The following is a 21,554-nucleotide window of genomic DNA, read 5'->3' as shown; positions in this document are numbered from 1 at the left end:
AGTTTTACATTTCACAGAGGGAAACGTTAACACCAAGGGTAAAAAAAAAGGAAATAAGTAATAATAATCATAATCATAATAAAGAAATTTAAATGTTATACTTCATGACTCTAAGTAATGTTTAGGCTGACAAGTATGAGATTTATGTATACCTCAGATAATAAATCTATGGGAAGTGAGATGCAGTTCTGAAAAGTCAGATCCATAGGACTGATAAGCTCAAGTTTCATTTGACCAATTCTAATGCGTTTTTATCACAGGTTCACATTGCAAATCCATAATAATAAATTCATAGCAGAGGATTTTGTACACGAGTTACATTTTTGTATACTTTGTTTAGACTCAGAGATTAAAAAAAAGAAGAAAAAAAACACTTGTATTGTTGCTGCATAACAGCATTTTTTTCACACTGAAAATTGATCAAAAATTGATAAAGGAAGTGATCAATTCTGTAAATAGAATCTATAAAGGTAATGGGTCTTGGTATCTTAACACAGCACCATTACATTTCTGTCATGTCCTGGTTGATGGATTGATATCTTGCTATCCTGCAGGCCAGTGTGAAATTATTACATCAGATACATTTTAACCCTGCACAGTAAATCAGTAAATACTTGAAAATTAATTTGCAGGAGAATGGTTACATTCTTTGACTAAATATTGGCATGAGTAACGTAGCAGTGCACATATTTATATAACAGATACACCTGAACAGAGATGCTATAAATGTGTGTGCCATTCACAATCAGTTTAGTCTATGAATGGAGTTTTGTACAGGTGAGTCAACAAGCATGTGTCACATGCAGTTCACAGTTCCCTTAAGGTAAGTATTTTGCAATGAAATCTCCGTTTAAGGTTGTAGAGTTACATTTAGGTTTATGTAAGTATTAGCTGCCTCAAGAACATGAACACGAGCCAATAATGTCCTCTGAAGTAATGAAAACTCTACTGTGTGAGTGTACATATGCGTGTGATGCAGGGTTCACTTATGTAACAACCACAAGACATAGTCAGTGGGAGGTTGAATTCGAATTACAAATTGAGGAAGAGAGCAAGAATAAAGCAGAGAAAATGAGACAGAAAGGAACCACAGACGGAGCATTTTATACAGCATAAGTAAGACAGGGCTTTAAAACTGCTCAAGTTTTTAAACGAAAAAAAACAAACATATGCATGTTTATTTTAAGTAAAAAAGAAAACATCTTATACATAACTGAATTACCAGAGGTATCACTCCACACACAGAGAAAGCCAGTGAGACAGACAGAAAAACCCTTGCAGAGTCAGTGCTCAGAAGTGGCCTTCTGTGATCCCTGCCACTTCCAAACAGCATCAGGAAAGAGTGTTGCTCTGGCCGCCAGCCGGGCTGTCGCCATAGGGACCCAATTCAAAGAACCCCCAGCCAAACCATTTGAAAGATGTGGAAGGGGGTGGGGGGCTTGAAGATGCTAAGACCCAGCAGTGTGGAATCAGTGCTTAAAGAGTGCATATACTGCTAGCATCCAGCCCACTAATCAAAGCTCCTAGTTCCTCTTTACATGGTCTGTGCTTTCGTCACTGTCTCTATTTCTATTATCTCCCTTTCTTTCCGTCTGTTACTGACTTTGAAGTTGTTTAAAGTGAGATGAGAATCCCAAATTTCCTCAGTGGGTTGACGTGTCTTTGGCTCTCTCTCTGCCTGTGTCTTGTTTCCCCCCTTAGCTCAGAGAGAAGAATTCAAAGTGTACTCTTAATGGCTTACATGTGTTTCGATTAAGAAGCTGGCATGCACTTCCCATTTTAATGGGCTTTCTGTGCTCTTATTTCACTGCTGGCTTCGACTATGTGGTGGGGATTTGGAGGTAACAGCTTTTAATTGCCAGGCTATGGCAGGAATGTGGTTAGTCAGATGGCAGGAATGTGCCATGACACACATATATTTTTTTGGACTCTCTGATTCATATGTGGGCACAGATGTTCCAACAATATGGACGGCGCGTACACATGCTTACAGAAAATGCATGTGGTACGAGGTCAAGTTAGGTAAGAGAGGAGGCATGCAAACTGTGCCGTAGCGAGACTTGTGTGACGAGGTTTGATGTGATTAAACACACCATCTTTAAAAAAATTTGTCCTTCGTCTATTCAAGAGAAGGATTTTGAATTAGCAGGATGAGCAACCCTGTTCTTGTTATGCTGGCAGGGTTTTGGAAACAGCCTTGAGAATGAGTAGAGGCATCTTGAGAGAGGAAATCAGTCCTTGTAAGCATCAATGACACCTGTACGGCCACTGTGGAGTGTTCAGCGTACAAATCACACACTATATTTACGAGACTCTTAAGTTTACTTTGGAGGAAATATAAAAATCTTCCTGTTTAAATAAAGCCACTAAAACATACTCGGGTTTGACGTCTGAAATGAATAATGTGAAGTAAGCTTAACACACGCTGTCTCAGTTTGTATGAAATAAATGATAAGACCTAAATTACACCCTTAAAATGAGAGGATATTTTAAACTCCCAGTCAATTTACCATTTACACGCACTCTCTGTAGCAACATGAAACAAACAAAAATATGGATGTAATTTTTGGGTGATTCATGTATGTTTAAAAATTAATTGCCATCCGTGCGAACACATATAATCCCACGAAAAGAGTATAAAAACTGACAGTCAAAAGGATTTTTAATTTTACAGTATATACACAAGGCCCTCCTGCTTACTGTCACTCTGTTTTTCACTCGCTTCTCTCCCTCAGTAAAATACTTTGCAGGCCCAAACCACCCTGCGGTTAGCAAAAAAAGAAAAAACGCACTGGGTGTAAAATGATCCCAGCCCTGTAAAATTAGAAAAAGGGGAAGAAGAAAAATGAGCGCGCCCAATGTGGCATGTGAACTAATGATGGGTTGGTGAGCTGCTGGTTTCGGTGGAAGAGCAAGGAGACCAGCGATGCATGTGACGCGATGTTCACCTTTCGTCCGGCGTACTGTTAAAGAGGGATGTGCCCGGGTCGTTAGCAGCATGCCAACGGGGTCACTCCAGGACATGTGTGTAGGGTGCTTGGTGCTTGAAACAGCACTGGGAAGAAACAGGGTGGAGAAAACTTAGAGGGCTGATAGAGTAGAGAAGAAGGACGAAGACGGAAGGATTTAATAAGATAAGTATAAGATCAGGTGAGAACAGGACTGCAGAGCAGACAACGATGGACAAATGTATTTGTCAGGGCAAAAGAAAGAAGGACAGAATGTGCACATAAACATGTACGCCCAGTCACACACACATGCACGCACGCACGCATGCTCACATACTCGCAACCACTCCAAGTCACCCTATTATTATCATTATGCAAGTGTGACTGCAAATGGTCCCCCTGAGCAACAACAGGACTGAGCAATGAGCCTATAAACAGATATGCGTAGCAGCGTTGGCATTTTTGATGAGGCAGCAGCCATGAACACACACAAACACACAACCACACTCGCACACACTTGTTCACATACATTCCTATTTCCCTTCGACCTCTGCTCTCTAAGGGAGGGCACTGCGAGCACACAGCCTGCCGTAGGGACTGAGCGACAGTGTGCCCAGCTGCATGCCAACTGCGCCTGCGGGCTGCCCTAACCCATGCACCCAAGGGACCAAGCAGCCTCTGCTACTCTCTATATCACCCTCCCTTCCGTTCCTTCTCTTGCTCCCCCCACTTCCCCCCACCCCCCGAGCTCCTCACTGCCCTTCTCTTTCTCCCAATTGTTAGTGTCTCTCTTTTCTTCCTTTTCCTTGCTTTCTTTTTCTCTCTCCAATCCATCTTTCTTTCCCTCTTACGCTTAGTTCCAAGCCCAGAGAGTGAGTGACAGGCTGTGAATTGCTCTGAGGCTATACCCAGATAAAAGGAGATGCACAAGCATACGCAGGCAGATACACACACACACAGACATTTCATTGGGAATCATATCCACTGTCACATAGACAGACACAAGTCCTGCCATTCCGGTGCCGGTAAGAGCAATACACACTCCACACACTTGAATGTGGAGTGACAATCTCTTTGTCCAGTCTTCCCCCATGTCTGTGTGCTTGGTCAGTCCCTGTAATGGTACCCAGCATCCATCTGTGTTTGTGTGTGAGTGCAAGAGCAAGACAGTGAGGAGAAAGAGGGAGAGAAAGCGTGGGTGTGAGACTGAGACAGACAGAGACGGGGAGAAGGAGAGACAGATTGAAAAAGAGAGCATGTGTGCATGAAGGCTACATATGTGTGTGTCTGTGAGAGCGAAAGAGCACTATTGCATCTCGCAGTGTGCGGTGTCAGGTCTGGCTGTGTGAGCTGACACTGATTATAGTTTTCACAGCTCACTCTCATCACAGGCAACTATAGCCACGGCCAAAGCCCTATATTTCAAAAAGTTGCAACACTGTGCAGGATCCAGAATTGCTTTGAAACCTACAGCTTGGCCTAAAAATAGAGCATTCAGCCCCAATGGGACCTGTATGAACTAATATATTGATACTACCGTGCATGGCATATTGTGATTTCAAGATTGAGGATTACCCTGTTCTAAAGCAAATTTAAATGTTGAAGTGTAGTCTAATTTTTGAGGAGATGATTGTGAAAGCCTTACAGATCTATCACCTAAGGCTGGATACTGCAGTTTAGTGCACGCTACAAAAGATGCTTAACAGGACTAGGACTAGTCTATTTTTAACTTTGATTGATTACAGTCTTTAAATTTGGGAAGCTTCCTACTGTAAATAAATATGTACAACTGGGTGGTATTTCTGATTGTTTTTAAATTTTCAAAAAAGTATTATAATAAATATTTATGTGATTTAGTGTAGTCTAGTGTATTATATTTTATACAGGAGTATTTGTGAGTTTTTGAGATTTCATTCATCATTGCATCATTGCAATTTCAAAAAAAATTCAAGATGCAGAAAATATGATAGACATTAAAACTGTAATATTTAATTTTTGTTTTTTTAATGTGAGGAGGTTCAATAAAAACTCTTATTTTGTAAAACGTCTTTTTTACGTTATGCTATTCATTTTATCTTTAACTTGTGGGTGATATTAGTTGTTATTTATAACTTTGTGGAGAAAACTCTATGTAAACATGATTTATTATTGGTATAATAATCGTATATAGTTGGAGCACCACCAACCAAAAGCATCCACACAAGCACTTTTCTATGTAAAACAGTTCTGGCCTGGTCCTGTTGAGACACATGCTCCTGTCTTTTGTGCCCGATGATAGGCCGAACAGCAGAGTGTATAATTATTGTAACAAGCCTTCTGTCTTACCCTGTATACACCAATGACGAGGAGGCATTCAGAAAAAACAAACAGTGACACTGATGACTGATGCCTGCTCTTAGTTGCTCACATTTAAAGGCTACCAAACCATGAGACTCCTTTCTCTGTGTGGACTTTTATTTTCCTTTTCATGTGCTCTCTCTTTTCAGTGTCATTGACTGCTTTATGCCAGATATAAAAAGCGATGCATGACCAACGAAGTGCATAATGGGCAGATTTGACTAACGTGTCGGTGCAGAGGAGTGAAAAAGAGGAGGGAGCGAGGGAGGGGGAGAGGAAGCAGAAGGGAGAAGAGGGAGGAAGGTGAAAGGAAGTGGGAGATAGGAAGACTGAGGGAAAGGTAAAATATTTATTTTTTTGTTAAAGGGGGTGGTGGGGGGAGACAGAGCCAGAGGGTGGTGACCTGTGCCCTACCCTACAACAGAGGTGGCAGCCCTGGCATCTGCAGGCACAGCAGGCATCAGATGACATGCAACACGATTCACGGCCTGTGACTGAAGTAGATTGGACCGGCACATTCATGCTGAGTTGTGGTGGAGAGACGCTGCTGTCATATAAAGTGACTCTCTGTCAAATAAAAACAGATGATAAAGTGAGTGGACGTCCAGTCTGAATCAGTGTGAATCATGGCAGAAGCAACTATAAGCCAAATCCAGACAGGCGTGGTGGTAAATTGGGACCAGCTCGACTCAAAACTCGTGCTGGCTCAATGAGAGATCGAACAGAACAAGCATTGACAGTCCAGCCATGCATCACCCTCTCAACCTGACTCACCCAGATTCGATTGAAGCTGACGTGACCGAAGCTTCAGACCACATAGAGAATCTTTGCTCTGAGCTTAACTCTCCGCTCTGTCATGTGAATCACGTACACCATGAGCATAGTTGACTCCAGCTGATGTGTGCTGACATGTAAGTGCCCATAGTGTGAATGTTAAATCCAGCACTGTGCTTCTGTCATCCATGTGTAAGCTGTATGCTGTGTATCTGTACTTTGCATTAATCCCTGCTGGAGATGATGTAACGGGAAACTAACACAGGTCAAATATTGTCCAGAGCCAACTACAATCCTCTGCATACCGCAGTAGGGGTGGTGTTGGTACATCACAGAGTCAGAGTCTCCAGAAATGTCTTCGAAGCGTCAACATGATGTTTACACTGCAAGATATACAGAGGCTCCCATAATAAAACTCGCAACCTTCACGAAACCTTGATAAAATTTTTTGAAAGGTCCTAGTTCCAAAAGTGAAACCACTGAATCAAAACACGCATTATACCAAAAATAGAATCAAAAAGTAGTATCGAGGGAATAGAAAACAAGCCAGAATTAGTCAGGGAATAAATAAAAGATCAATGTACAACGTGCAGAATATAAAATATTGAATTTACAGGTAACACAGAGGTATCTCTATCTCCTATTATGTCTTTAATTTCAAATTGAAGAGTGCATTTAAAAGCAAAACAAGGAAAGTGTTGGATTATATCAGTCACAGCTGTTGCTCAGAACTTTTCATTTCATTTCTTTGAAAGTGCAACGCCTTCATTGCTGCCAACCGAAAAATAAGCTTGGAGCTCAGTCTGTTTTCACACCCTTCCACACCTGGCCAATTACTCTCAAAAGGTGACTGTCAATTTTTCTGTTTTTGAAAGTCAAACTAGAATTACATCCCCACAGTTATATCCTTCTGCCAACCCAGTTGCAGTTTATATCCATGTAATAAATGCAGTTAAGCCTTTGAAGGATTTTTAAAAAGTATTAAGTGTAAGCTTGGCAAATTAAGTTAATTTATGATGGCAGACAAGGCTTGAAATCTAGATGTTCCTGCCACAAATTTTAAAAGGTGGATGTTTCACACACACATCTCCTGCCTGGTAACATAGAAGATCTATACAGTCAGAACAGGCTCAAGATGACAACTCAAAAGCAGCAGCACCAAATTAGTATCAGACTCTTCTCTCCCCCTGTCACACCACCCCTCTGCATGTCCTCCTTCGCTACCGCCATGAACCTTTTCTGTGGTCTTCCTCTTTTCCTCCTGCCTGGCAGCTCCTTATTCAGTATTGTTTGTCCAGTGTATCCATTTTGTTCAGAGTCGCCAAATTTAAAGCTCTTGCTCACCTCAAAATTCCTGCATTTAATTCTCTCGTTCTCTCTCTTAACATGCCTTCCAACTTTCCTCTTCCTTTGTCTTTGGCTAACATTAGCACAATTTCCACCCTGTTGAACAACAGCACTGACCCAGTATGGAAATCTCTTTCTCGATTACCCACATTTTTGATTTAGCAAAGATTGTACAGTGGCTGCCTTTCCTTCCACAGTCAGCACTAGGTCCAGTGTGAAATATGCTTTTCTCTGTTCCTGTGGTATGGCATTGATAGGCCATCATAATCTCCCAGTGAAGCTGACCTTTGGCAGTTTGGATTTATTACATTTTATTCTATTAGACATATTGGACAACGGATGTTGAATATGAAACTGCCAGACAGGGCGAAAAGAAGAAGGCAACATAGGAGATTCAGATTGGATATAGTGAAGGATATGCAGAGGGTTCCTGTGACAGAGGAGTATGATAGGGATGGGGGGAGATGGAGGCAGCTGATCCTCTGTGACGAGCCCTAAAGGGAGCAGCTGAAAGAAGAAGACATTTGTTGAAGTTTTTAGAGAACTAGCATTTTAATTTTAAAATTCTGGCCAAAATCTGTTGTGTGGGGTATAACAGCCTTGACTTGGCCACCAATTTCTAATCACGTTATGCTTCAGTCTCTGTGGAGGTTTGTGCCAAATTTGAAGAAATGCCTTCAGGGTGTCCCAGCGATATCAATGCACATACAGAGAGACGGACAAACAGCTTGAAGGCATAGTGCCTCATGTCATGACTGTCATTGATACAGTTGCATAAAATCTGGGCAAATGAAAACCCATTATCAAATCTTCGAAATTACGACTTTTTTCTTCAGTATTTGAGGTCAGAGGCATGTTAGTCTCAGAAAAGGAATAAAGTGGAGATTTAATTATAATATCTTTTTTAAAAAATGGTGACATCATTATAAAGTCATAGAAGACTAGCATGCTACTGTGGAGACATCTTGGCAACTTGGCATCATCTGCTTAGCTGTGATTCATACTCCACTACATGTGCTGCAGATAGTTCTGACAGTGTGATAAACAACAGTGTCACTCTACTGGACAAACTCTGCTATAACAAGATTTCTAACTTAGCTGAGCAACTTTTGCTGCACAATATTGGCCAGTATGACTGGCCGACCAAAGTATTAGTCAGGGTCTAATCAATACTGATGAAAATTGACATTTCTCTTTTAATTTCTACTATTAAATGGCTTGTTATGCCATCATCACTGATTGGCCTTTGCCATCAAAATAATGCACCCTAATTTCTAAACTGGAATTCCCCTCTCGCTCCTGATGAACTGTTGTGGTTTTGATTGGCTCCAGATGTCTGCCTTGTTGTTGTTTCCATGGGTGGCCAGTGAACACCACGCACACATAGTGGAAGGAATACTGGTTTGTGGGCAGACAAGCATGCAAGGAGCAGGTGTATGGTATAGTGGTGCCGTTCTAGTCCCCACCCCCGGGTCCTCCACTTTTTAATGACTATGGTACTGTGGTGGACCACTAGAGGGCTCCACTCACACCCAGTGTAAAGGAAGTGTGTCCTGTGTTTTGTGGCGCGATATGCTCAGTTGTTCTTGAGAGACGAATAAAGAAGGAGTGAGGACTGAGAGCTCTGTGTCGTTAATGCTTACCTCCACATTGGTGACCCCTGACTCGAGCATGCAACGGGCCGCAGATAACACAGACCCCGCTATGGATATATCAGCGGCCGCCGGACCTCCGCCTCCTGTTTCAGCTACGTTCGCTGTGGCGGTGAAACTGCCGGACTTTTGGCTCCATGACCCCCCGTCATGGTTTGTACACGTGGAGGCTCAGTTCGCCCTTCGCGGCATCTCGGCTGACGACACGAAGTATCACCATGTGGTGGCCTCGCTCGACCCGTTGGCCACCCGCCGCGCGATGGCGCTCCTCCGGGACCCACCCGCCCAAGGGAAATACGCCGCCCTCAAAGAGCTGCTTCTTCGGCGCTATGCCCTCTCTGACGCTGAACGAGCCGACAAGCTCCTCAACCTGTCAGGCTTAGGTGGCGGTACTGCGCTCGAGCTCATGGAGAACATGCTATCGTTGCTCGGGCCAGATGACGGTGGTTTCCTCTTCGCCCACCTCTTCCTCCGCCGACTACCGGCCGCCGTGAGAGCTGTCCTCGCGAACTCTCCACTTCTGCCTGCGAAGGATTATCGCTCCCTGGCTGAAGAAGCGGATCGCATTCTCCTGGCTAGCCGCACTTTCGACGTTCACGCCCTGGCTACGGACACGCCGGCGGCACCTTCCACGCCTCCACCTGCCTCCCCCGGAGCATCCCCCCCCTTGCTGACGGCAGGGATTGCTACACGCCGTCGCCGCGGAAAGAGCATCTGTTTCTACCATCAGCGTTTTGGCGACAGAGCGCGTCGCTGCCTGCCGCCTTGCGCTTTCACGGCCCAGGGAAACGGACCCGCCAGCGCGCCGTAGCGGCCGCGACCGCTGGCAATACAGAAAGGCTGCTCTTCATAGAGGACTCGCGCTCCGGGAGACGTTTTCTTGTGGACTCCGGCTCCCAGAAGAGCCTCCTTCCCCCTACCGCTGCCGACGGACTAGCAGCGAACTGTGGGCCGCAGCTCATTGCAGCTAATGGCTCTCCCATCAAAACGTTTGGGGAAAGGTTGGTGACTGTTTGTTTTCATGGCCGGGATTTCCAGTGGAACTTTGTTGTTGCCGCTAGCTCTGTACCTATTTTGGGAGCTGATTTCCTGTGTGCTAATGGACTGCTTGTCGATGTGGCTAACAGACGTTTAATCGATGCTGTTTCGTTTTCTTCGCTACCCTGTTTTACCCGGGCCGCCGAGCCCCTGATTCGAGCTAATGTAGTGACCTCCGGGGATGCTTTTCAGCGTTTGCTTTTACAGTTTCCATCGCTGTCTGTCCCTAATTTCTCTAACACGGTAACGAAGCATGGGGTTGAGCATTATATTCCCACGGTCGGGCCCCCGGTGTTCGCACGCGCGCGCCGCCTCGACCCCGCGAAACTGTCCGTCGCTCGGGAAGAGTTTGCAGCCATGGAGCGCCTGGGCATTGTACAGCGTTCGAACAGTGCATGGGCCTCTCCGCTTCACATGGTGCCCAAATCGGACGGTCGGTGGCGGCCATGCGGAGATTTCCGCCGTTTAAATAATGCCACGGACAATGACCGTTACCCCATCCCCCACATTCAGGATTTTTCTGCCAATCTCGCGGGAACATCGATTTTTTCTAAAATTGACTTGGTGCGGGGGTATCACCAGGTTCCCGTGCGCGCCGAAGACGTTCCTAAAACCGCTGTCATTACCCCCTTCGGCTTGTTCGAGTTTTTGCGCATGCCGTTTGGCCTGAAAGGTGCTGCCCAGACCTTTCAGCGGCTGATGGACTCCGTTTTGCGTGGGCTGCCGTTCGTTTTTGTTTATCTGGACGATATATTGGTGGCCAGCTGCTCAGCAAGCCAGCACGAGTCCCATCTGCGCCAGGTTTTCCAGCGTTTGGCAGCGCACGGCCTGATCATCAACCCTTCCAAGTGCCAGTTTGGGTTGCCTGTTCTGGATTTCCTCGGGCACCGCATTTCCGCTGAAGGTGTGGTTCCGTTGCCCGACAGAGTCCAGGCCGTTTCGGTTTTTCCGCGTCCCACGTCAGTTAAAGCGCTGCAGGAGTTCTTGGGGATGATAAATTTTTACAACCGCTTTCTCCCCAGAGCTGCCCACCTGCTACAGCCACTCTATGCTGCCTTAAAGGGTAAAACAGCCAAAGATCCGGTTGACTGGCTGCCAGAACGCGTCCGTGCGTTTTCCGCAGCTAAGTCTGCGCTGGCTGACGCCGCCCTGCTGGCCCACCCGCTTCCGTCGGCAGAGATCGCGTTGACCACCGACGCCTCTGACGTGGCAGTGGGTGGGGTGTTGGAACAGCGGGTTTCAGGTCTCTGGCAACCGCTCGCCTTTTTCAGTCGTACGCTCAGGGATGCTGAACGCAGGTACAGTGTTTTTGACAGGGAGTTGCTGGCCCTGCACCTCGCGACACGACATTTTCGTTTTTTCCTCGAGGGTCGCAACTTTACTGCGTACGTTGACCACAAACCTTTGACGTTTGCGATGTCCAAGGTCTCTGACCCATGGAGCGCACGCCAGCAGCGCCAGTTGGCGGCCATTTCTGAGTTTACTACAGACATTCAGCATGTGGCTGGTAAGTCCAATCACGTCGCTGACTGTCTCTCACGTGTGTTGGTTTCTCCGGTGTATGTTGGCATCGACTACGCTGCCATGGCCGCCGAGCAACGTGCTGACCCGGACGTCCTTGCCCTTCAGTCAACGAAAACGGGCCTCGTGCTGGAGGACACCCCGGTGTGGGACGGCGGTCCGCACCTTCTTTGCGACATTTCCACCGGCCGCCCCCGCCCGGTGGTTCCCCGTTCGTGGCGTCGTCGTGTTTTTGACTCGGTGCATGCCCTCTCTCATCCCGGCGTACGGGCCTCGGTCAAGCTGGTCAGCGCCAGGTTTGTTTGGCCGGGCCTTCGCAAGACGGTGAAAGAATGGGCGGCGGTTTGTATCCCATGCCAACGCTCGAAAATCCACCGGCACACACAGGCACCCCTCGAACCTTTCCGTGTCCCAGGTAGGCGTTTCGATCACGTTCATGTGGACTTGGTTGGTCCCTTGCCGCAGTCACAGGGTTTCACGCACCTTTTGACTGTGGTGGACCGCACAACCAGGTGGCCGGAGGCGGTACCCCTGGCGTCCACGACAGCGGCGACGGTGGCCAGGGCATTTTTGTCAACGTGGGTTTCACGTTTCGGCCCCCCTGCTGACATTACCTCGGACAGGGGCCCCCAGTTTGTTTCCGAGCTTTGGTCTGCTATGGCTGACGGCCTGGGAGTCAAGGTCCACCGCACCACAGCATACCACCCGCAAGCTAATGGGATGTGCGAACGGTTTCACCGGTCACTTAAGGCCGCGCTCCGGGCTTCCTTAACGAGTGGCGACTGGGTCGACCGTCTTCCGTGGGTTTTGCTGGGATTGCGTAGCGCGGTTAAAGAAGACCTCGGGGTTTCCCCGGCTGAACTGGTCCTCGGCCAGCCTCTCCGGGTCCCTGGGGAATTCTTACCTGAGAGCCCTCCCCCATGTTTCGATACCTCTTTGTTGCCTTTTCGCCCCCCAAGAGACTCATTTCCTGTTCCTGGTCCTGTGCACCACTGCCTGCCTGACACTTTTGTTCCGAGTTCGTTGGACTCTGCTCGTTTCGTTTTCGTCAGGCACGATGCCCATAGGACTCCGCTGCGTCCACCATATGACGGGCCATACAGGGTTCTTAAACCAGGCAACAAACATTTCATTTTGGACTTTGGCGGTCGGGAGGAAGTTGTCTCTGTTGACAGGCTTAAGCCTGCATATGTTATGCAAGAGGATCAGGTGGTCCCGGCCCAGGCCCCTCGCCGCGGCCGCCCACCTGCCGCCGAGCTGATGGATTCTGTTTTTCCCCCCAGGAGCGACCCAAAATCAACGGAGTCGTCTGCAGCTTTTTCTGACCGCCAGTGCCAGCCTCGCTCCCAGGCTGGGTTGCCCTCTGTCGTTTCCCCACCCCCCCAGTTCAGCCGTTCCGGCCGTTTGCTTAAGCCCCGGATCCTGGACTAGTTCTGCTGGGTGTTCGGGGGGGGCATGTGTGGTGGACCACTAGAGGGCTCCACTCACACCCAGTGTAAAGGAAGTGTGTCCTGTGTTTTGTGGCGCGATATGCTCAGTTGTTCTTGAGAGACGAATAAAGAAGGAGTGAGGACTGAGAGCTCTGTGTCGTTAATGCTTACCTCCACAGTACTACCCTCAACTGTGGCTTTGCCCCACCCCTCCTGCCTCTCTGAGCGCTTGAAATGTGCCAGCCAGATGTTCGGGGCTTACACCTGTAGGAGACAGTCTTTGACATGATCTCTGTGGATGCGTGATGAGCACCCAGACATGTATATGAGCGCATATGCACGGCTATGGACCTGAATCCAGATGTAAATACATCCATGTGACCAGCAGAAGTGCATTCTCACAGACATGCCAACAGATGGATCTGCAGACATGAGCCAACATGTAGACACACAGCAGACAGACTCAGTCACACACAAACTGCTCCATCTTTAACCCCTCATTTATCACAGCTCACTCACCTACAACTTGACTCCGTGAATTTCATGGCGCTGTCGAGCCTGCGAGGCATTCAGCACATGCCACCCTGGTGCTATACACCTCTCTCCCACAACTCGCTCTCCCTCTGTCTCCTTTTCTCTTTCGATATTGTGTGCCATTAAGTTTCAGCATTTTGTAACTGGAGACTGACTGTCTGGCTAGTATAAGCTAATGGAGAAGAGCGAGTGTATAGAGAGACTATAGAAGAGACAGTCTTGCCTCCTTGCATGCTGCTGTCAGAAAGCATACGGCCCTGATTAACGACAACAGCCACAATAGCTCTTTATGCATTCTCTCCCCACTGCTGGCCTGCTGCCAACTCACCCTCAGGGAAGGAAAGGTATACACACTGTGAGAAGTGCATGCGCACATGTGTGTGTATGTGTGCACGCAACAGAGACAGAGCGGGGAAGGTGAGGTATGTTTAATGTTCTGATTTTGTGTGAGTATGAGAGATATAGGTGCAAAAGGGACCATTCAAAAAGTCCTAAAGAGAATTAGACCCTGCAAATCTGCTTCACAACTCTTTTGTCTCCCGTCCTTGCTGCGAAATAACATAAAAAATAAAGAGCTACTTGCTGCAGCATATTATATCTAATGTCTATCAACAACTCTCAAAACAACCTTAATGTAACCCTTGTTCTAAGCAGTAAAACGAGAAGGGACTGTTGTACCAAATATAATTGGGAGTCGGATGAAAATAGCCCTAAAACTTTACATCTCTTTTAGGTTGTGGTTTGGGTCTCAAGTCTACACAAATGCTGAATACTTGTGGGTGCGTGTGTTCACTTGTGCATGTGTAAATGTATGTGTGGCTAGCTAGCAGCTATCTCCCCTCGCTCCTAACACAGAAAGGTTGAGAAGAGCCATCTTTCATCTCCTCTGCATCATCACAGCGTCTGCATTATTAATGGCCCTGATTACTGTAATCAAAAATTCTTATTTATTTGGAGGAGTCGGAGGAGGGGGAGGAGGCAGCGAGGCCTGGGCTTCTCTCTCCAGACAAAAAACCTTTGGTCTCTAGCTTTAATTTTTCAGAAATAGGAGATGCTGCAGTGCCCTATCTTCCCCAAGTTCAGAGCTAAGCTAGTTAGGCGCACATAAACATGCAAATACGGAGGCACAGACATTCAAACTTTTCTCTCTCAGTCTTTGAGCATCATGTACATTTAGACACACAAACATGCAGCCACGCTGAGACGCATATATGCGCACACACAGGGAAGTAACTGTCAATAATAGCGTCTTAACGAAGACAATCATCTAGACCTCTAGACAGCCACCACGATAAAAAGAAGAATGCACTCATCCCTGCCTTTCATGTGGTTTCTCTCCTTCAGTAGAGTCTGCCTGTCTCCTTGCTTTCTTCATTCTCCTCCTCCTCCTCCCTTGCTTCCTCCACCATTCACTCCACCCTGTCTAATCTTTCCAGGCACTGCCATTTGCATGCAAATAGTCCATTACCCAGTGGCAGGGAGACACAGCCAGGAGCTCACTACGAGGTAATCAAGGACAAAAGAAGTGCAGGGGAGATGCAGGAAAAAAGGGGGAAAGAGAGAAAGACAGCGCGGAGAGAGCAGTGAAAGATCACAGGTGAATTAACATTAAGAAAGAAAGGCATTGAGAATGAGGGAAAGAAAGAAAGGAAAGAGTGGTGAGGCAAGGAGAGAAAAAAATACAGTGAAACCAGCAGAGAGGTGATATGTTTGAAGAGGCGATTGGAGGCGAGGATCTTTGTAATGTAAAAGTTACAAGTTGATGACTAAAATGAGTGCAGCAGCAGAAGGATCAAAGAACACTTTATTGCAGCTTGTCAGCCTGTCAATCTTTTGCAGGTTTATGAAAAAACAGTCTGTTACCCTGAAGTAAGCATCCAGAGGAAAGGTTTCTCCGTACATGTTTTGTCTGCTTTTTAAAAGCAACTTCCAACAAACAGTTTGTCACTTTGGCAGTGCCCATAAAAGGGCAAATTTGTAACGTTTGAAAAAGGTACATTGGAAAGCAATTAATGTCATACCTTGACATTTTGAATATGTTTAGTTATTTTTGTCAACAGATATTTTTCACATTGAGGAACCACACTGCAGTTTCTGAAGATGGTGTTCACACTGTTAACATTCATACAATCTTTTTAACAGTTTTTTTTTTTTTTTAGCAGGCTCAATTCGTGATGATGCTCAAGGACAAATGCAGAGACATTTATTCATGTTGGGCCAACTGTTGCTGAAAACGTCTGTTAAAATGTCAATGTCAAATAATGTCAACCCATCCCTTTAAAGTACAAATTTGTCCCTTTAGGTTAAGTATCTCTAATGACATTCCCGTATTATGGATACAATATGCACTCCAGGTTGATGAATGGTTTAAACCCAAAGATACTTAGATTATTATCATTTAATCTCAGGAAAAGCACAAATACTCTCAGAAGCAAATGTTTACATTTTTGCTAAAACCAATTATAATTATAAGTGATAAAAGCATAACATGAAACTAAAAATCTGTTTTATTCATAAGGCTAAGGACTGGATTTACCAAGGGTTAAAATTGGAGTAATATTGCAATTCCAAAAATCCAGGGTTTTTGGGATGATCCACTGACAATAGGTTAATTCATAAACACAGAAGCCAGTTCATTTTTTTTATCATGACCAATGCAATCATGCATGATCAGTGTAAATTAGCAGTTCAAAAGCAAGCAGACCAGATTAGATGACTAATAAGCTGACAAAAATACAGTGTAAGTTTTATGCATGTGTTTCTCTCTGAAATCAGCGTGGCATTTCAACTCAACGGGAGGCAAATCATGGAGTATTAATATTTTCTGATACAAGGGCAAACCCCTCTAAAAAATTTCTGGGGATTGTCGGGGGTCTTGAATAGGTGCCCTATGGATAAACCTAACATTGAAGACAGATCGCAAGATTTATCCAGAGGAAGGCTGCCTTATTACAGACCTAAAATCTATGTACAACAGCTATCCTATGGGATGTGCAATAGACATTTACCATCAGATACCAACCCAAATGCATGTTAAAAAAATGTACTTTTACTGTGCAATGTGTTTAAATGTGCTCATAGCTCTTGTTCTTTTTTCTGCAAGTTGTATAAAGTCAATTTTTAATATTGCAACATTCAGAAATTGATATTCCACACTTCAGATGTCTGTTCATTTGATAGCTGTAATAATATGTAATATTTTTTAATATTGCAGACAAAAAATATCTATAAGTCTCTTTGTGATGTGTCAATTTGTGCAGAGATCTGTGTGAATGTGTGTTGATGAGGAAAAGTTGCACAGATGCTTTTGCGCTCTCATTCCTTTTCTTTCTGCACTAGTATCTGTGTGCAAACCTTAGTAAATCACATATGTATAATTTATTCAAATACTCTCCTCCCCAAAATTTGCTCTGTGAAAGGGCAACTCCAGGTTTCTAGGGAAACTAGAAATATTTATACAATGACGCCAACCACAAAAGGACTGTGCATTTGACTAGTGCCTCTTACCGACAGCAGTTTTGTTTTTGTTTTTGTAACAGAAGACCTGGCACACGACCTTTAGTAAGCCTGACCCTAAAACTGTATCACTAAACTAGCATCTTTGGGTCAGCACTTTGCTAACCTTAACAGGTGAATATAATCACAATGACAACTGTAGCCTTTTGATTTATAAAAGGTGTAATACTTAACTTGTTATTTTTGCCTGTTAGACTTAATTTTAAGATATTTCAGGATGAATCAGAATAACACGGCCAATCCTAGAGCTATGCAGTGCGTACAGGTTCCAGGATTTGCTATATTTCTCTATTTTATGCTATCTCCCTGACTGTTTAATCTCTGCTATGTCTGACAAACTTCTGCACAGTGTGCACTCACACGTACATGCACAAAACTGGAAGATATTTAGGGTTCAGTGTTTTACCCAAGGACTGTTCAGCACATAGATGGAACTGCCAAACCTGGACAAACAGCTCTAGCTTTCCCACTGTGCCACAGGTATTGGAGTTCTGCTGTTTTTCCTTCTTGCTTTTCACACATTTTAAATGGTAAAATAATAAAACTTATTAGGAGATCCAGATATGCGACCATGTTTTCACGTTTTTCCTAAGTGTAAAAATTTTTTCTTCTTGTCACTGAATTTGAAACTATTCCAAAATAGCACAAGAAGCTTTCCCACCAGAACAGCTCCACTTGCAGGGTCGCTGCAACAAAAGCTGCTTGAATCCAAAACCAAAATCACTCTAGCTTGTCACTTGCACGGAAAATAAGATTGCCTTCTAATTATGAAAATGCTGCAAAAAGAGGATGACATCTCAGGGAAATATCTTAAAAAGTTGAGGATTTCAGTCTGCTGCCCCGCATGGTTTGTACTTCCGTCCTTCTAATTTACCGGCAATCACAACCTATGTAGCCCCTCCAGGCTTTTGTTTCGTTTGCATATATCTTTATAACCCAATACCTTGTCTGGCATTCAGTGCTTCTTTTTCTCTCAATAGATGCTTAAAGTACCTAAACTTCTTCTCATGAGTGAAGAAGAAGTGCATGAACGTCAAAGGAAATGAGCCCCCACTGCCGGCACCACCTCGGAGCCCCTCCTGCCTCCCCATTCCTCCTCCTCACTGCGAAGCGGTTGATTGCGGCCCGTTTGATGTCCTAAACGCAGCGTGCTAAGATTTGCTCTCTGTTCCTCGCCGAGCCCGTTTGAAGCTCTGCATGAGCGACACACATTTTCAACGTTACACTCTGCTAAAACGGGCAATTATTTTTTTCCCCCTTTTTTTATGTTCGGCTTTGGAATCGCAGCGCATAAGGAGGTGGTAGAGGAGAGAGACAGGGAGCGATGACTTGCACCCACACATTCCTCTAACTAAGACGTAAATATGCATGGTGCAAAGACCTTTCTTCTAAGACAGGCACTTCACCGTTTTCTAAACTTTTTTGCTTTTTTCTGTTACAAGTATTACTGAAATTACACCTCCTGCAGATTTCACCAGCATGCACCTATTAAGACCCATATATTACTGTCAGTAGTGCTTGGTTGAACCTGCCTCAACCACTTCTCAGCATCTCTGCGCTCTTTCATAAGCTTCCTGTGTCAGTCGTGGGAATATAAAAGATTTCTCCGTGATACAAGTTGTTGTAAAGGGGTTTATTCAATGTACGAAGCGCTGCTGAAGCCGCCCCAGGCTCGGTTCTTTCTACACCCACTACAGCAGCTCCAAGACAGTGGCTTGGAAAAAAAAAGCTCTAGCCTTGGACCTGCTCCTCACCCACCCACTCATCTCTATGTGAAGCAAGGTTAACGTTTATGTATCTTTATCAATTTACAGACTTGCGTTTAACACATAGTTGATCCACAGCGCTTTCAGACTGTGATATCACCTTGGTTGGAAATTCAGCTTGACATATTGTGGCACACTGGTAACATATGCCAACACACACGCACCCAAGAATGCGTACACTGAGACACACAATTCTCTCAGCGCTTGGCCATTGCCCAGCATTGCACTCCCCTTTTATGACCTTGCTTTATGGTTTAGTTAAAAAGTAACAGTCCCTTTATAGGTCATTAAAGACAAAATAAAAGACAGCAGACGACTTGCAGTGGATAGAGGAATGAGCAGACGCCAGTCGGATTGGCTTGAAACACACTCACACGCATAAACACACAAAAACAAGTGTATACAAGGGTGCATCCAAGGCCGAGGGTTGTGACCCTCTTGGTGAGAGTGAAAGGCTGAACATTACTACTTTGCACATCATTACCCTGGTCTAATATTGTGTCATGATAAAGTGCAGGGATGAACAGTACAAACACACATGCAGAATTACATATATCACCAACACTCTTTTTTAAATGGATAAGTGCAGCAAATAATATACAAGAGGCTGCTAACAGCAGACATCGTGGCTGGCACTCACAATTCACATGCAGTTTCATCCTTTTAGGTTGAATCTCTCTTATTCTCCCTCTCTTGCCCCCTTCTCATTCACACACACTTTGACCTGTACGTGATGGCAAAATGGGCATGATTAACTGTACAGAAATGTCAGCTGAGAATAATGGCTGAAATGTAATTACTGAGTGAATACGGTCCGTGGAGAGATGAGTAAGACGCAGAGGAAAGCAGAGACATTGAGCGAGAGAAATACAGAGGGAAAAAAATAATGCAATTGCATTCATTGAGTATATTAGGTCTGTGAGTGAGTCTCTTTGTTAGAACAAAGTTATTAATACATGGTTAAACCCAATTTTGTGATCATTTTTGCTTCATTCAAGGTTTATGTGCTAGGAAATACATATATTTATGTATTCATACATAAAATCTGTAACATTTATTTATACTCACGCATTCTGTTGCTTTGTGTATTTCCAAACAAGCATATGCACTTGTTTGAATGAGTTACAGAGATCTGTTTGAACTGCTCCCTATATCCAATCAGCTACATCATTGAGGGTGACTCAGCAGTGTCATTAGAACAACTTAAGTTTCTTTCTGCCATTGTTAATTATAATGCATATGCTCAGTGATGTACACATATACCAAAGTGATTCGCCACTTATAAAGGATTATAAAGCACAGAGCACTTTTGACAGTAAGTAGGGAAAATAATTGTGCTGGTTTGTATGGAAAACGTTAGTTCTGCCTCAGATATCTTTGTGACTATATATAAATCTGTCTCATTAAGTGTAATGTAGTGAGATTGATGTGTGAAGAATGGTGGTGTGTATACATGCATATCTGCCTGAGACAAACACGTGCAAACCTTTTTGTATGCTTTCACATTGTAAGTTTGTACAATAGTGCACCGTTTAATGTGCAGTATTGTATGTGTGACAGTGATAAGAAAGAAAGAAAGAAAGAAAGAAAGAAAGAAAGAAAGAAAGAAAGAAAGAAAGAAAGAAAGAAAGAAAGAAAGAAAGGCTTAATTACAGAGGTGATTATAAAAAAATCATCTATACATGAGAAACTGCATAATTCAATCAATCTCCTTTTAAGACATTTTTAGAGTGACAGTGTGAAGTGAAGCTTTGCTATTGGTGTTTAACGGTTGACATTAGTGTGTGTTGTATCAACATGTATCAACATGCACATGTGGACCTTTTTTTTTTTTTCCTTAATCGTTTGCATTCAGGTGCAGAGCTCTCTCCGGCTCTCTCCCTCTTCCGCTCTCTCCTTCTAGCGCACTCTCACTCTCTCTGATCACCTCTCTCTCATTTAACCGACCATTGAGAGATGGGGGCGGGGGTGGGGGTTGGTGGTGGGTGGAAGCAGGGAGCAAGGCCATAGTCTTATTAGTGATAATGAGAGAGAGCCACTCTGCCAATTTACATCCGTAATCTGATATTAGCTGCTGCCACCCGCACTAAGGGAGCACATACACACATAAGCACACAGATGTACACAGGCGTGCACACATTTGTAGGCAGACACAGAGGTGCACATTCTCACACATTTAGAATTAGTTATTCATATTTATGAAAAAGAAAAGAGTGGAATAGCTTTTAAGTGAACACTACAGTGCAGAGGACAAAGGAAATATGCTCCAACTTCTGAAATACACCAAAACTACACACACACACACACACACACACACACACACACACACACACACACACACACACACATATATATATATATATATATATATATATATATATATATATATATATATGATATGGTTTTCCTTTTCAGTTATGATGCCAGCAAGGTTAAATTCATTGCTTTCCACAACAGGTTCTCTATTGCCATTTCAATAGAGATTTCATCATCCAGTCATGCCTAGCTGTCTGCTTTAAGTGCCATATGGATCTACAAATGGCAATGCACAGCGTTATCCTGTAACAGCACATCTTGCTCTGATATAATCTACTTAGTTCCTCGGCACATCTTTCTTAATGCAAATGAAGAGGAATGATGACTGTCATGTAACTGTGCAGGTTTCAGTTTATTTTATTGAACAGACTGTCA

Source organism: Diplotaxodon limnothrissa, linkage group LG11 (genome assembly GCF_057381915.1).
Source record: "Diplotaxodon limnothrissa isolate DT_005_m linkage group LG11, D_limnothrissa_male_GT1.1, whole genome shotgun sequence".
NCBI classification, from domain to species: domain Eukaryota; kingdom Metazoa; phylum Chordata; class Actinopteri; order Cichliformes; family Cichlidae; genus Diplotaxodon; species Diplotaxodon limnothrissa.
Note: the sequence above shows the minus strand (reverse complement) of the source record.